General features: G+C 36.3%; 1 long non-coding RNA gene across 1 annotated transcript; it reads left to right on the top strand.

The window, feature by feature from the left end:
* Positions 1 to 270: 270 nt before the first annotated feature.
* LOC104593851 (uncharacterized) lies at positions 271 to 6,144 on the top strand. Its single transcript, XR_734638.3, has 2 exons — positions 271 to 796; positions 4,855 to 6,144. It is a non-coding gene; the product is annotated as an uncharacterized LOC104593851 (long non-coding RNA).
* Positions 6,145 to 17,730: the final 11,586 nt, after the last annotated feature.

Below are 17,730 nucleotides of genomic sequence, written 5' to 3'. Positions count from 1 at the left end.
CCTTTTAATACAATTCCTAAAATACCATTCACTTAAATAGAAAAAATGATCCACATTGCCTGTGTCGTTAAAAGCCCGAACCCGAATTTCCCACAGTTCCCCCCTCCCCCCCCATCTTGTGTTACCAAAATTTCCCCTCACACTCTATGAATGCCTAAAAGGCCCCCTAGAAAATTTGATTCTTACAATTGGACCCCCTTCGTAAACCTCCTCAAAACTAATTCGATTTAGACCACTCTTCAACCTCGTCCTTAACCCCCACCCCTCGGATAGGCATCTTGGCAGGTTTTTATGCTCCTCCTCACCATTATAAAGAGAGGGAGCATTGATCCAAAAAAAGAGGAGAACAAGCTAAAAGGAGAGGGGAGATACCAAGAAGAGAAGAAATATATTTTTCAAGAGAGAAAAAATAGAGAGAGGGAGAAGCTCTTCTATGAGAAAAAAATAGAGAGAGGGAGATAGAGGCTTCTTCGAGGAGGAAAAGCGGAAGAAACGAACTGAGGCGGGTTAAAGGAAGAAGAAAACTCCGCTCGGTGCTATCGTTCTCCATTTCCTTGTCAAAAGGTTCCAGAGAAAGGTCCCATTCACTAAAAGGTTTGACAAGGAAAAGAATCCTTTACCTCTTCATTTCTATTCTAAGGTATATATCGCTATCGGGGGTTCTACCATCACTAGTCTCCTATTCGAAGCTAAGTTGAAACCCTCATGTGTCTGCCTGACAGAAAGCATCCAAGAAAATCTAACTCTCTAGTTGCCTTGCATCATTTCTAATCTATCCATTCAAAGGGCACAAGAGGTAAAATTGATTACCTCATATTCCTAAGCTTCTATTCAAACTTGAATCTATGTTTTGGTAGTTCTGGTTTTGTTTGTTCACTCATACGCTTATTTCATTACATTTTGTAGTCTTGTTGGTTTAATCTTGTTTTTCTATCTTGCTTTCAAATTCAAGCCTGTGAATTCTCTAGACTCCGAGAGGTTTGTGCTTCTTCTCTCTTCAGACCATTCAGTTGAGTCCGAAGGTGGGGGTTCTAATAGAAAAGTGGATTGGCCTGCAAGAGGTTTACTCTTTCACCCTTTTGCTCAAACCCCTACGTCCAAATGGGGATTGGTCTAGAAGAGCAGAAGCATAGCATCCTTTTGGGCTATTGGAGGACTTGGGTCTCAAATGTGAATTCAAATTAAAGAGGAAATTTTGGTATTTACACTGACCAGAGAAATGGGTGCCTAATCCCTTCTCTCTTTCTCTCTCAACTTATCTAGACCAGCCCTGTCCAAGGCCGAGGAGTGTGGAGTTACTAGCGATCCATTAATTTTGAAAAATGCAATCCCAAGAGGCCCATCACTCCCAGTTACCTATTCTGATGGGTGGTGACTCCATTTAATCGGCCATGAAGTGAACTGCCAGTAGTTTTTCTACGTTCACAACTGGCATCTCAATTCACCATTGGAATTAGGAGATCTAAAATTTTGATATTTGTTGTTGCCTTTGCCTCGACCCCCACTGCCTCTTCCTCGTCCTCTATAATTATTAGAATAATTAGAATTATTTTGATTCTTAAATTGGGAAAGGTTACCTTGCTGGCCGAAGTTGTTGTTATTGTTGTTGGAGGGACGAGACTGAGAGTTAGCATGATTAGCCGAGGGTTGAGACTAAGAAACAACTGGAAGATGTCTTTGTTGAAGCCAGACCTGATGGTTGGAGAGAAAGCCTTGCAGATGTCCACAGTGAGAGAACTGAAGTTGAGATGAGTTATAAGAGAGGTGATAAATGAATCAAAATCCGCACCTAGTCCACCCAGTATTAATTTATCGAACCTATTCCAAGTCGTCAATTCTGTGTTGATGATAGTCTTGGTTGCGTTGCTTGGATCAGGGATGAATTTTATTGGACAAGGTAGAGATCCCATGATGCCTTCAATTTCATTTAGATTGAATATGGGAAGAAATTTAGCCTTCCATGAGAGATAATTGTCGCTGCTGGTCAGCTTGATTGGAAGAAAGTGAGAGAAGTTCGGCATTGTAATTGAGTTGAGACTTGATGCAGAAGGTGAAGTAGAACCGAGAGAGGGAAGAGTTGAACCAGTGCTGGACGATGAAGCCATTGACTCTGATACCATGAAAGAACGACAATAGTAAAAGTGAAAAGCAAGAATAACAATGAAGAAATAATAGAGAGGAGAGAATAATGAGTTGAAAATTGTGCGATGTTGAGCTTCTCATTAGTGTATGTATTTATAGTACAAGTGTTAGAGTTCTAGTAGGAGAATTATTGCACATTCCTAATAATAAAACAATAATTTCAGATAATACAAATCCTAGAGCCTTCTCTAGATTAATCTCCTACTAGATTGAGTTTATCCTTATCTTTTGGAGTTGGATAAAGATCCAACTCCTTTTCCTTAACAGTGCAAAGCTTGCGTGGCTATCATTACCTTCGGAAAAGACCACGAAGAGGCACGGGCAGAGGAGAAGGGGAAGGCCGTTGTGGTGAAAACTAGGCCTCTATGGCTTAAGATAAAGCCCGAGAAGAGGCCTGTGGATCTGGTTGGGAAGGGGTCAAGAAAGAAGACTGCTAAGACTGCAGATGGTTCTTTGGTGGCGAGTATATTTCTATACTTGTTTTCTCTTATTTTTCTATACTCAAGTGTTTTTGCATTTATGTAACTTTTTTCATGTAGGCTAAGAATTTTAACTTGGAGGAGAGGTCAGTCCTTGAGGGACCATTGTGTTTGTTGACAATTTGTTTGATTTGTTTTCCAAGGTCATCTATAGTGAATGAGTAGTGAGGCCAAATGTTACTATAGAGACGGAAAGGGTCTTGACACCAGCAGTGTCCGTGGCTGGGACCATGGTTAATGTTCAGAATGTTGAAGAAACTGATACGGAGGACACTACTAATGTTGATGAAGACTGAAGAGGATTGGGTCTGCGACTCTGTGGCCGTAGAATAGAGAAAATACTGATGGGCTGGGGTAAAGGTACCCGTATTGTAGAGATGGTAAATATAGAACCTTCGACTGATGTACTGGTAGAGTCTATGGTGTTGTGCTAGTGATGGTGTCCCTGGTGAGGCAGATTATGGTGTTAACTTCAGATCTGAGGGCGATCTATAGGATTCTGGGACTTGTTGCCCATGAGGAGGGCCTTATTAGGCTCTAGATCTAGTGAAGAAGGGGTTAAGTTGAACCCCGTGTTAACTTGTAGCTATTATTGTTGTTAATGTTGCTAATGTTGGCACTGGTGATGTATGTTATTTTGAGAAGTGGCTCTATAGCCACTGAAATATATAGTTGGTTTGCTTCTACACAGCAAATCTAATATTCCTGTTTTGCTTCAACTCCAACTTGTCAAACTGGCCTAGTTATCATTAGGTTTGTCATCATATGTTGATGAGACTTCCATGCCTAGCGTTAGAGTTGGCTGAGTAGTATCCTTTGACATTAGGGTATTCTATGCTTCATCAAGCTTGTAAACCAGAGATTCTTGATGTAAGCCTATATCAAAAAAGGATGGATTGTATGTCTTGATGTTAGGAGATAAGGACGCCAAAGGGTAGAATAAGAGCTTAGGATTAGAAGCCTAGAAAAAGGGTAAGATACAAAGATAATTATGGTAGAAATTGATAAGGGAAAGGATCCGCTCTTTAGGGCCCTGGTTCCCCATTTATAGAATAGAGGAACCAGATTACGTGCATGAGATGTATGTTCCAAAATCTTCTACACTTTAATGAACACACAAGAGACATTTGCTTAAACATGCATGAGTCCCCTATGCACAAATTTGGTGAAATTTATTTGTTATCTTTTTTTTTTTGTGAGGTTTGCTAAAACATCACAAAAAAAGTCCTCTTTTGGTGACATTTACTTAAATGTCATGAATAGTGCAAAAAATTAAATTACATTTTTGTGACGTTTACTAATAAACGTCACCAAAAACCTCTGTAGCTGAAAACACCTCCACGTGTATATTTGTTATGGCCCAATATAGAGATTATATTAACATGTTTTCAAATCTATTATATATATTCATTTTCAACAAAAATCTTATATGCATTCATTAAATCACACGTAACCATTCAAAATAAAAGATAATATCATTAAAGCTAAAATTCAATACTAGATAAAAGGTAATATATATTTACAATTATTCACATTTTAGTTCAAATGAAATTAAAAGATTACAAAAAAAGGAAAATAAATACTCATCAAAAGAGTTCCTTTCCCATTCCCTTTCCCTTGCCCTTGTCCTTGCCCTTCCCTTTCTCCCCACCCCCCCTCTTGTAGGCACTTGAGATGACATTGTTCTAGGATCTTATATCTGTTACAAAACACAAAGAAATACAATATTATTTTCACACTAAAAGATGTGAGTAAATTAAAAATAAATCAAACTTGTGATAGGTTATCGGGTTTGGTGATGGTACTACTGGAGTGGGATGAGAATTATCTCCACTATGAATTGGAGGGGTTTCTGACTCACATCTATGCATATAAAAGACAAAATTATGAAAATGCATTATTATTTTAATGCTAAAAGTGTAAGTAAATGAAAAACAAAACCCAACTTGTAATAACTTACTGGGTTTGGTGGCATTACTTCAGGAATGGGATGGAAATTATTTCCACCCTGAACTGGAATATTTGCAAACCCATGTCTCTACACCTAGAAGCAGTAGAAAAATACGAGTGAAGTATTTTTCATAAACTAAATAAAGAATCTAGGAAACATTTAAATCTTGCATGAATCAGATGATGTTTTGTGGTTATTGGATTAAGATTAATTTTGTTTTTTTTTTGCCACATTGTTTCAAGTGTTGGTTTCTAATTGATATATACTCTAATTGTATTGAAGGGATTGTTTGTGGGTTTGCATTGCCAAGTAGATCCGGTTCTCTTCAACAAAGAAAAAAAGGTTTCAAACTTCCTGCCACTTGTGAGATGGAAGAAGGGATTGAATAGGTAAGGTGCTTGCAAACAGATTGAGGCAGGTTCTTGGCAGTATCATTTCTCCATCTCAAGGGGCATTTGTAGATGGCAAGCAAATATTGGATGGTTATTTGAAAGTGGATGAATGCATTGACTCAAGACTGAGGGCAGGGTAACAAGGTGTAATGATCATGTAGATATGGGGAAACTTTATGACCATGTCCAATGGGAATTTGTGGATTACATGCTTCATTAAATGGCATTTGGAATCAAGTGGAGGAGGTGGACTCAATCCTGTTTTCTCAACAGCTTTGTTTTCCATTATGGTGAATGGGGGTTCCCAAAGGCTACTTTGTAAGGAGGAAAGGGTATCCAGCAGAGAGATCCCTTATGGGGATGAAAATCAAAGCCGGTCCACAGGTGAGGTTCATGCTTCCTATGAGGTTAGCATTCGGAAGGCCATAACTAAACTCAACCAATCTCGGAGAAACATCTTGTTTAAGCTAAGAAATGGAGAGCAAACTAATTTATGGAAAATCCCATTTTCTGTGGACTCAACCCCTCAATGAACTCTTCCCTTCTCTATTCCTACTGGTTAGAACAAGGAAGTATCAATTAGAGGTTATGATTATTAGGAGATCTTGGGAAATCAGGTGTCATGGACCAATAGGTCAAAGGTGTATTCTAGAAGAAGAAGGAATCCATGTCAGCTCCCAAGGATAGCTAATCAAGAATCAATTAAATGTAACAAATCAAGTAGCCAAGTTGGTTGGTAAGTGGTTGGGAGCAAGTTGATGATCGTTTGGAATGGAATGGAGATACAGTTGCACGAGGTCACCAGAGACTTGCAAGAGATTAGGCATGTTGTAGCAGTCCCAAATTGACCCCTCCAAGGCAAGATAGCATGTGGTGGACCTTGGAGACTTGGAGCAGATTTTCAGTTCAATCATTTTTCAAATCTTCAGCTCTTAGCTCAATTATCCCTACCCTTTGGTCATGAATATGGAAAACTAAATGGACATTGAAGGTAGTATTTTTCCTGTGGTCTGAAATCCTTAGTAGAATCCCAACAACTGTTCATCTTATATAAAAGGGGTTGGCTTTTGATAATCAGTGTTCCTTATGCCAATCAGAAATTGATGTATTGTGTTGCCCAGTCTCTGACTGTATTTGGTGCCATTTCATACAACTTTTCAAGGTATCATGGTCATGCCAACTAGCCTGTCTTCTCTGATTACATCCCAAGCATCTAAGGTATTTAGTAGCAGGGAAGAAATTACGGTAGCTAATTCCTGGGGCCTTGTATCAGGCTATATGGCTAAGGTATAATAGCAAAGTATTTAATCAAATTGGGACAGATCCAAAGCGGTTGATTGGGAAGATTAAGAGGTGCTTGGTTGAATGGGAAAATGTTCAAAAGGAGTTCGATGGCATGAAAATAGTGCAGTTCTTGAAAGGTGTAAATAGTGAATAATACAATACACAATCTTTCAAAAACAAAAAATGCATAGAAGAATATATGGTGTCCTAGAAGGAATTCGAAGGGCTAATTAATGAGCTAAACATCACTAAGTTGGTTATAGAGGGGGATTCCAAATTGGTGGTGGGTTGGCCAAAAGATGAAAATGCTAGTTTTTGGACTTATCATATCATATACGTTTTTCTACTTGTAAGGTTCCAAAAGTAAGATTTTTATTTTGCACTAAAGAAAATTCAGATACAATGAGGAGAGTTTAATTAATATGTTCAATAAAACTCGACCCACAAACACATCAAGTTCATTATTAATTTGTTACTTGAACTGAATGTGAAGGGGGGGATCGAAATAGGGACTCCGAGAGCATTGTTGCAGTTAAGGCATGCATCTGTGACATCTTGGCATCCATGTTGGCCCGCATGACACTCACATCTGACTCGACTCTTAGATCGACTTGTTGTTTGGATGTAGTTGTGGAGGCAACGAACACATTGAACCCAAGGATTCCAAAAGCACGCTTAGGATTTACCCCGAATCAAAGCAACGAACTCGTGATGGATGCTTCCTTACCCAAGACCTCGCTTACTGCATAATGAGCACCTACTTTGTCACAAAGTTCTCCTTGCCTACAATAGTTTTAAAGAATATATTAAATGATCCAACATAAAACCACATTGAAATTATCAAATGAATAAACAAACTTCTAAAAAGTAATTACAGCTAATTCTTTGGCCCAAGGATGAAAAAACTGCCCTTGGGAATTTGAATGAGCCCTCTTAAAAAGTGCCTCTCGCCTTGAGGAGGAACTATAGTCTCGTCTTCCTTCTTCTGCCTACAAAAAAAAAAGAAAATTGACAAGAGTCAATATATATATATATATATATATATATTAATGAAGGAACAAAAAAAAACATGAAATGTGTTAGTAACCTCACCATTTGATGGAGGTGTGTTGCATTTGATTTCCGGCCCCAATCATGGACTTAGTCTGCAACAATAACGATATAGATTAGTTTAAAAATAAATTTATCTGAACCCTAAGTGCCTAAGATGAGTTTCCCATCAAATTTATCCCATCCTTGTCTTATAACAATTAAAACATTCCATGACGTTTCCTTGTTAGACTCAAACTCTAACAAGTTCATTAGGGACACACACACACACAATAATAGATCATCCCTCCTTCAAAATTATTTTCCATCATTCCATCTAGTAGCATCCACTAAACTGTAATCAACAATATTTATGAACTAATCTATGGTCCTTTCTTTTTGTTTGCGGATGTGTTTGTCTGGGGTAACCTTCAAAGCTTATGAAGATTTGATGTGGTTATGAAAGCAAGGTCTTAGTAAGTTTTGGTTGCAGAAATGGTAGGATGTGCTTAGAGTAAGTGCATATGCAATTGCCTGTATTAGAAGACAAAATGATAAAATCATGTTGAAAGCTCAACATTGCATGGACAAAATGATAAGAGTAAGTGCATATATATATATATATATATCAGCCAAAATAAACAATAATGAAATTCAAGACTTTTGCAATTCAACACAAAAGCTACAATACAATTTGGGACTTTTGCAGGCTACAAATATAGAACGCCCATTTGTCCAAACATTACGCAGATAGATGTAAAACAAAACAATAACAGACCAAAGATTACAACTGATGTTTATGGACAATTATTTTTCCATCTTGAAGTGATAAACTTTTTGAATGGTACCAGCTATCTGGGGTATTGGGAAGGTGCACTGGATAAGGACCTAACATTTGGCATGAGTGTTGGACTTTGCCATTTGCCCTCAAGAATCCATTTGAGTGTCCAACATGGACACACCATGCATTTAAAAGAGTCGGTGCAAAAGCGGTTCTCATGCATGTTAGGCTTAAGATTTTACTTTAATAACTACAGAAATAACCTAATCATGTGCTTGGTCATTTACTTGGGACTTTAGTCTTTGGTGCTAACATTGTTATAATTGTATGATTGCATGATCAGATCAAAAAGGCCAAACTCAAAATCAGAAAAATAAGTATGGATGTCTAGGGCAAGAAGTGTGAACTAGGATTCCATCCTGAACCTAGAAAAGTGAGCATTGGACAAAGCCCTCTGTAGTTGCCCATATAGTAAGACACAAGATTAACAAGTGCTTATGCATTGTAGGGTCAAATTTTGCTTCATGAAGAATCTGGCTAGACAAACATCTGCCCCCCCCCCCAACTAGATTGCTTTCCACTAGATTCTTGGATTGTTCAAGGAAGGTCAGTAAACAACCCTACTAGTAAACCTGAACCTAAAACATCTGAGTACATTTAGTTACTTTGATTTTATTTTATGAATTTTAGTTTGCACTACAGCCTTGAGATCATTCTCCCTTGGTTGCAAATGAGCCAAAAGTACAAATTTTGTGTAAGGCTAGAATGCATATCATAATCAGAAAACAGAACCAGGTCCAGAATTAATGTCTAGGTCAGATTTGCATTGCAGCCTTGAGATATTCCTCCCTTGGTTGTGGTGAAATTTTATTTGCACTAGTATATAACTACAAATGCATGGGAGTGCAAATGAAAAGAATGCAAATTCTGGTTTAATTATGGTTTACTTGTTACTTTATTCTGCTTTTGGTCTTATTTTACTTCATTTGTACTTCAATCAAACAAAATAAGGTAAAATTTGAATTAAAAAATAATTCAGAATTTGCACCCAAATCATTTGCACTACCATAGTTTTACAAAGCAATATATTTTGTAGTTGTTGTTGCAGATATCAAAGGAGAATCATATGTAGTAGGATATATCATATGTAAATACAACAAGGTTCAGGCCATGCTATTAAGCAAAATGCTAGATTTCAGGTTTGAAAAATTTTACTCATATTAACAAATTCATGGTGGGACCACATGAAAATTTTCAGATTTGAATGCTCAATTAAACCGTAGAATATATCATATGCAAAGAAGCAAGATTCAGGCCATTCTATAGAGATTTTTTTTTGATAGTCACCCTACAGAGCAAAATGGCAGATTTCAAGCTTGAAAATGTTAAATCGGTTGCAATGGAATCACATGAAAAATTTCAGATTTGAAAGGTAATGAACAGTAGTACTTTTTAAATGCAAACAAAGCAAGATTCATACCATACCACAGGGAAAAATGGGAGATTTCAGGTCTGAAAGTAACTCATAGTAGAAAATTCATGAGGAAATCACATGATAGTTTTTCAAAGCTTGATTGAACATAAAAATAAGGCTCTATAAAAGCAATGGAAGTGGGTTGAATAAACTTAGATGGGTATGAAGGAAAAGTCTAATGTGTACATCAAAAACAACCCTGAAGATTTGTACATTTAGGAGAGCCCATGTAACATTTCTCTCTTAGTGGTCTGAATAACCCAACCAATTAATGAAGATCCATTGGAGTAGATGAAAGCTACCAGAACTAATCGGATGCATCAACATGATTTTTCCCCCACTTTCAAAGAAATGAGACAAAATGGTTTCTCAAATTGTTTGAAGTGTAGTCCTATTATCTAACTACTCTTTAATCTAAATTATGAATGCAATAGTTAGCCTTTTCTTGCCAAGTGAAAAACAACCCAAAAATCTTCTATAAGCAGCAACATTTCTCCCTTAACCAAACGTCTTTCGAAAACCAATCCACATTGATATAAGATTTTCCACCCAAAGGAAGTACCATATAGTTCATAGGCCAGGAAAAACAAAAAATCCTAGATTACCAGCATATATCCCTACCACCCTATCTTCTAGAATCAAAGCTTTCAAACATCTTTTCTGAATATTGAATTTCAAGTTGGAAGTTCTTTCAAAGTAACATACAAGATTCAACAAATTGTAGATGAGAGATAGGTGCCCTCTAGGAGCCTACTCCAAAGCCCTTGACTAGATTTAGTAAAATTTATTCATGGCACATTCAACTAACTTTTAAGGTTATAAGGCAGTGTGCACTTACATTTCACAAGAAAAAATTAATACATAATATTTGTTAATACTTCATATCATCATCAGTTTCTGTCATTCTAAGATTGCAAAATTTGATAAACTTGAAGAAATTTTGACCAAAACCCTATTCTATATGGAAATTCCAATATTTTTTATAGATAAATATTTGTTCTATTGGGGAAATTACAATAATGTTCATGAAAAGGAGGCCATTTTGAATAACCAATTCAATGTTACCAGATTAGTAGATGATTTTCTTTTTTCTTTTTTAATAATATTCAGGAAACAAGGACTAAGAGATTAAACAACATGCTTCATTTAGTAAACAAAGTTTCTCATTCCTTCAAAACAAACACAAGAAAACAAAATTGGACTGATTTGGGTCCAATTCAGATTATTAGGGCCTGAATTCTTTCAATCTTCTTCCAGACTTAAAAGGGGAAGGCTCCCAAGGAGTGGTTATTAGAGGAGGACGGGGAGAGGGTGAAGGGGCCTAACACCAGTTCTCATCTTTTTAGTGCTGGATGATGCATGATAGAAAGAAACTAACTTTCAAAGTTGCAGGTGATTTATTTGAGCTTCAAGCAAAAACTAAATAGGAAAACAAAAAGGAAACTCAAATTCATCATTCTACCTATGATCTAAAACTGAAATATTAGAACTTGTCCATTCAGCTAGATTATAGAGCTATTAGAGAAAGCTTACTTAGTTCCCATTTGAAATGCCTAAGATGACATTCTTTATACAGGAACTGAATAAACGAAAACTAATTTAAACTGATGAATGTGTGATAGATCATAGAATTTCCCCTTTTAGAATTAAGCCCTGTGAAGTTATTGAAAAGGCAAAGTACCTAACAAGCTGATAACCAGTCAATCAGTGTTTTCATTCAAAATTCATATTAGTGATTTAAAAGGAACACCTAAGTGCATGCTTTGTGCGCCTTGCACTTCAGAGTTTAGCCCGGGCACATGCCTTTTAAAAATTTGTGCATTTTCCTTTTTTTTTTTTTTTTTTTTTTGTGCATAGCAGCTGGGTCATGGGCTCCACCTCCGGACCCCAACCAAGCACTCAAGGCAAGCCCATCCAAGTTTGGCTCAAGCTCATTTTAGCTAAATGAGCTGAAGTTTACTCTTGTGTTGGACTTATTTATAGTCCTATTAAAAACTATTAAAGAAGGGAAATCACTTCATGACCTATATTTTTTATATTTACCACTTCAAGAAATCATTTCACTAAATAATTTTCAAATTATACCTTACTTTCACGCTTCCCCCAATGGGCAAATAGGCGGAGGAGATCATCACGATCCACATTTTTCTCATGTTTCAGCACCTCCTCCAATGCCCACTCTTGGTTTGGCACATATTTGTCTTAACATTCCTTCTTGATATGGCTACGGAAGCAATGATGGAGCCTCCCAGCCTCATCAATTATACTTGTATCTGACCACTTGGCAATGAGTTTGAACTTTTCCTACAAGAAGATAGGACAAGAAAATGTTAGGAATGAGTATTTGACAAAAAAAAATTATGTTGCACTTACCCTCACGACATCATATAACCTATTTTTTATTTCAAGAGTAATGTTCTTCCAATTAGTAATGTAGATTGGGACCTTAGAACAGTCCCTTCTTCTTTGTTGTACATGTGGCAACACAGTACAGCCACGCTTCCTAGGCCCCTTCCGTTATCAAGAGGGTCTAGGGACTTCAGAGGATGAATCTCCAATATCATCCCCGGATGACTCATGGTTGAGTATATCATCTCTATGTACCTCTTTACTAGCCATCTGTAATCACAACAAAACAAAGATTAAATGTCATGTTGACTTGTAGTTTTATTAAAGGTGAATATTGATAAAGATCAAATGTCAAACCATTTGTTCTCAAGTTGCTCATAACTTCTCACAAGATATATTTATGGTAAATTTGCATGTTAGTGGGTTTCTAAGGGATACTTATTCATTAAATACTTTAACAGCTAGTTTTTTTTATTTGATTTCATGTATTTAGGCTCCAATTGAGAGTATATAGCATCATTACCATCATCAAAACCATTTTTTGGGTAGAAATCTCTCTCTCTCTCTCTCAGACTTGTTTCTTTGTTTTCTAGCTGTTAAAATAATTAAATAATAACGTTTTCAAAGGTATAGTAAAGTGAAAGTACCCGTTTCATCAGCCAGTAAGGAGCTCACAGCCTCCTTAAGATTTTCAGTTCAGCCTCTTCAGCTGTTATCAAAGGGCACCTTAGACAAAGTGACTTAAGAATCATGTTTTCATGTTCCTTTAAACCCATCTTAGGATTGTGGTGCCCTTTGAAAAGTGCATGAAAACTTAATCAGAACTTTCAAGTAGCAATCCCATGGCTGCTTGTCCATTTCTGCTTGGATAAATTATACAACAATAGTCTTTAAGGTAAAATCTATAATGGATGTTGTACCATAAAATAGAAAACAAAAACATGAACCAGTGATAAAATGATGTCATGGCCGATATCTTTAACATTGCTAGTCTTGATGGTAAATATATTTGTGAAACGTGAAAGTAAATTTTGATAAAACGTGAAGGAATGAAAAGTAAAAGATCATGTTATTTATCTATATTTATACTATCTATAAAAGTGTGAATAGGTGTCCCTAGCTTTTGGAATTTTTATTGGACAGCAAATGCCCCCTCTCTAAAGTTTGAATTGGAAAACAAGTAAAGGCAAAGTGATTATTTTACATCTTCATGTAGTGCTTATTTGATAAAAAGACACAAAAGTACTTCTGTTCAATAATTGGAAAATGAGCTATATATAACAAAAATGTTTTTTTTTTACATTTTCATTTAATGGTTATCTTATCTATACTATTAATAAAATTGTGAATAATGGTGTGGAACTTTTGTTATTTAACTAAATTACCTAAATTTTTGAATTTAGTCCTTGTCTAATTTTAAGGGAGAAAATGTAATTTGAATAACCCACTTTTCTCCCCATTCAATTTCCTCTCATTAAGTCCTATATTTCAAGTATAAACTCCATTAACATTCATTGAATCCTATTCTTGATTAGAATACTCCCTATTTTTGAATTTGGTCCCTCTCTAATTGTGAGGGAACAAAATATAATTTGAACTACTACATTTCTCCTCATTCAATTTCCTTTCATTAAGTCTTATCTTAGGGTGTTAACTTTCATTCTTTTATTGAATCCTAGATTTAAGATATTATTTTCACAAAATAAAAACAAATAAATTCTATCAATTGGATCTACATCCAATGCTTTTAACATATAAAATGCATATTTCTTTTTTTAAATTTACCTAAAAATGGAATTGTTTTTCAATCATGGTGATGATTAAGTAATTCAACCATCTAGGTCAAGTGGGATAGTCCATGATGTCATTATTAAATAAAAAATTAAAATATAAACAAATAAGAAATATAAAAAATTGGGTACATCTCTAATGTTTTTGTATTAATCATATTAAAAATTAAACACAATAAATAAGAATTGTTTTTAACTTTTTATTGATAATATAAATAAAAAATAAAATTAAAAGTTAATCCAAAAGTGAAATCTTTTTCCTATTTGGTGGTAGATCAATTCAACATTTCAGGTCAAATGTGTCAACTTGTGAAGTTATAATTAAATAATAAAATTTTAAATAAAATGTACAAAAAATATATAAATTATGTAGAAGACATTTGGACATATCTCTATGTTAATGAACCATAATAAGTGTGACAAATAAGAATAATTTTTATGGACGGAGAAATATAAAAAGAAATTGTAGAAAATTTTGAAAACATATTATATACTATCATCATCATCACAAAATTTACCATGTGCAAAACACATACACATATATTAGTATCTTTAATGTATAATATATATATAAAGCAAGGTGTTCCAAGTCAAAGGGCCTCTCCTTGCTCCAAACCCCCATATGCTCTCTCCTGGACTCTCTCTCCATTCCCCATCCCACCACTCTCATTATACCAAGTCAACAAGCTCTCTCTATTTATTCCAACCCAATTACCTAAGTATATGTTTGTCATCGATGTGTGGCTTGGAGCATCGTTTTCTCAGAAAACAGTGCCTTTTATTTTTGTTTGGAATTGTTGCTGCTAGGTAGGACATTTCCTAGAGCAACAACTTTTTCTGTTTGGTACCAATGCTCCGAGAGATGTTTTTTGCACTTCTACCCATTATCCATTGCCACATCACTATCCTGTTGGCAACAATGAGCTACAGCTTCAAGAAATGCCAAATTTGGCGTTGCTCCAAGCCATGCCTTCCTGATTTCCAAGGCGTGGCTTGGAGCACCGTTTTTTATGGAAAAACAGTTCCAAACAGATGGTTGTTTTCTGCAGCACCATTTTTTCCTACATGGCGCTGATGTGGCGTCGTCTTCTGGAGCAACAACAATGGTTCCAAACAGACGCTAAAAATACTCCTAGAATTCCTCTCCTAAAATATCTCCTCTTAAATCTCTGCCCCCAGTACGATCACCACCACGATTATAAGTAGGCCCACCATTGCCACTTCGGCCATACACCGGTACACTACTACCACCACGGCTAGGCTGAGCTCCCCGAGCTCCACCTCTAGCACCACGGCCTCTCGACACAACAAAGGTAGATCTATCTGAGATATTAGAGTTCTCAGTAGATCTGATAGAAGTCCTTCGGAGTCAAGCAAGTACCTCTTCTAAAGAGGGGAGAGCTGATCCTCCTAGTATCTGAGCCCATACTGGTTCATATTCAGATTTCAGTCCCACCAAAAATCTAGTCACATCAAGTTGTTCTCTTTGTTGTTGCTGAATCTTGACATTAGAAGTGAGAGGGTGATAGACATTCAACTCATTACGTATGTTTCTCATACTGGCATAGTACTCCTCAAGACTCAGATTGGCCTGTTGTAGATTAAAGTACTCCTGATACAGATGATATACTCTGGTTGTATTGTCCTAACCCGAATACAATTTCTTCGCATGGTCCCACACATCCTTGGCAGTGTCAAGAAACATGAAGTTTACATTAATCCTGGGTTCCATACTATTCCCTAACCATGTGATGATCTGAGCATCCTCTTGCTCCCAATCTTCATACTCGTGAGAGTTAGTGGAGGGTTTCTCCTCTCTTATATGTTTTACCTTCTTCTTTGCCTTCAGAAAGACTTCGACGGATTTATCCCAAGGCACATAATTCTCTCCATTTAGTTTAATGGAGGTCATTTGAACATTCAGGTAGTCTGTAGGCACCATCACATTAGGTTTACAATCACTGTTATCTCCCATTCTGTTATCACTGATTCTACACACTTGTTGAATTCTATTACCACTGAATTCTGCACACTACACACAATTAGATCACACTCATCACACTGATTTCAGCACTTGTTGTTGCTGAAAAGTGTACTCTTTACACCACAAACCCTACTCCTACAGCTACCTGAAATCTCGCCACTATATGATCACAACTCTTCCTTTGAAATACACAAACACACTACTGTCTGAAACCCCAGCATATGATCTGAAACATACTTCCTATTTGATCCACAACAAAAATCATGCACAGAAATCTCTTACCTTATCATTGAAGGAACAACCACACAAGTAGAAAATCAGTCCACACAAGACAACCACTACACCACACAGATCGGCCCTCTTCTCTTCATCGATTAGGGGAGGGCGATCTTAGAAACCACAGCAACCGACCACAAAAGACACGACTGGAGGCATAAAAACCTCCAAGGGGAGAGGGCGATCACTCCTTTTTAGCCCTTTCCCTTATCTCCAGTTGGATGCAGGAAAATCAAGAGAAACCCTAGATAGGGTGCGCAGAGAATAGAAATCTAGGCAGACAGAAATCTAGGCAGATTCGAGTGGCTCTAATACCATGTTATGATTCGACCTGCCTTGGAGTTCTATTTGTCTGATATCAGTCACGTAGAGAGAGGAAGAAAGGTGGAAGAAAGAGAGAGAGAGAAAAGAAGAAAATCTAGTTCGAACTGGAAGTCAAAGAACATAACTCCCATTCGGCCAGACATGTGATTTTATTATTAAAATTAATGGAAAAGACATATGTGCCCTTATTTAAGTAAGGAGCACTAGTTCTAACACAATATTACAGATCAACAACCTTAATCAAAGTATAAAGACAGAAATACCCCTATGCTAACAATTGTAAATAACTAATTTTTAAATACTTTAATTATCAAAAATTAATAATTGAATCATATTTTATATATTATTTCAAAAACAATAAATAGATTAAATAACGAAATCATGTTATAACTTTAAAAAATTATCAAAAACACAAAAATAATTATAATTGATTTAATAATATTTGATAATAAGAATATAAAATATAAATAATTTAAAAATAACTAAGTAATATTATAAATAACTAATTTTTAAATGTTTTAAATATTAAAATATTGAATACTAATCATATTTTAAAGGGTAAATTTCTCAAACTACCCTTATGGTTTAGGTAATTGACTAAGTGCACCCTTATTGTTTGAAAATTGACTAAGTGTACCCTTACTATTTCTGACAATTGACTAATTGTACCCTTAGCCGTTAAACATGGACGAAAAAGATCAAATACCCGTTTTACCCCTATGCGAAGTTACATTTTTGTCCCTAGTTTTAACTTAACTCAAAATATCTATCGCTCTCAGACACTCGCCCCGTCTGTCAAAAGAGAAGAGGGAGGAGCGCCATCCATCAAACGCCGCCATTGCCATCGACAGCAATCGTTGCAAATACCGAATGGTGGACGTCCGACGGAGGTCGGTGATCCCTATCCCTCTCAAACACTCGCTCCATTTGCCAAAAGAGAAGAGGGAGGAGCGCCATCCATCGACACTGCCATCACCACCAATGGCGGTCGCTGCAAATACCGAATAGCGGAGGTCCAATGGAGGTTGGTGAGTTTTTTTTTTATGTTTTCTTAACACCTTTTTTTGTTTATTTAGCGTTAATAAACCCTAAACAAAACTGTGAGGGTTTTATACTGAAGAACACAATGTGTTCTTTGTGTCGCTTTTGCAGTGAGTTCTAAGGAAACGTTGAGAGAGAAAGAAGTTGAAAAAAAAAATCAACAAACAGCTTCAAAAGCGTCTTCAAACAAAGCTCTAATGGTGGTGTTGTAGATATGGCAAAAGTTTCCCCGAGGAGAGGCTCGAATGCTCAAGAGTAGTTGATCCTTATTTTGTAGGTGGTCCTTTCGATTGAATTGAAGAAAAGAACCAGAAGAAGATGAAGTTGACGCAATTCCTCAAGCAACGGATTCGGTTAAAAGGAAAAACTTGAATAGGGGCCTCTCTCTCTATCAATGAATTTGGGGTAAATGAGAGTAAATCCTTGAACTGAAT

This window comes from Nelumbo nucifera, chromosome 5 (genome assembly GCF_055504915.1).
Source record: "Nelumbo nucifera cultivar China Antique chromosome 5, China Antique-T2T, whole genome shotgun sequence".
In the NCBI taxonomy this organism is placed as follows: domain Eukaryota; kingdom Viridiplantae; phylum Streptophyta; class Magnoliopsida; order Proteales; family Nelumbonaceae; genus Nelumbo; species Nelumbo nucifera.
Note: the sequence above shows the minus strand (reverse complement) of the source record. Positions and strands in the feature narration are given on the sequence as shown.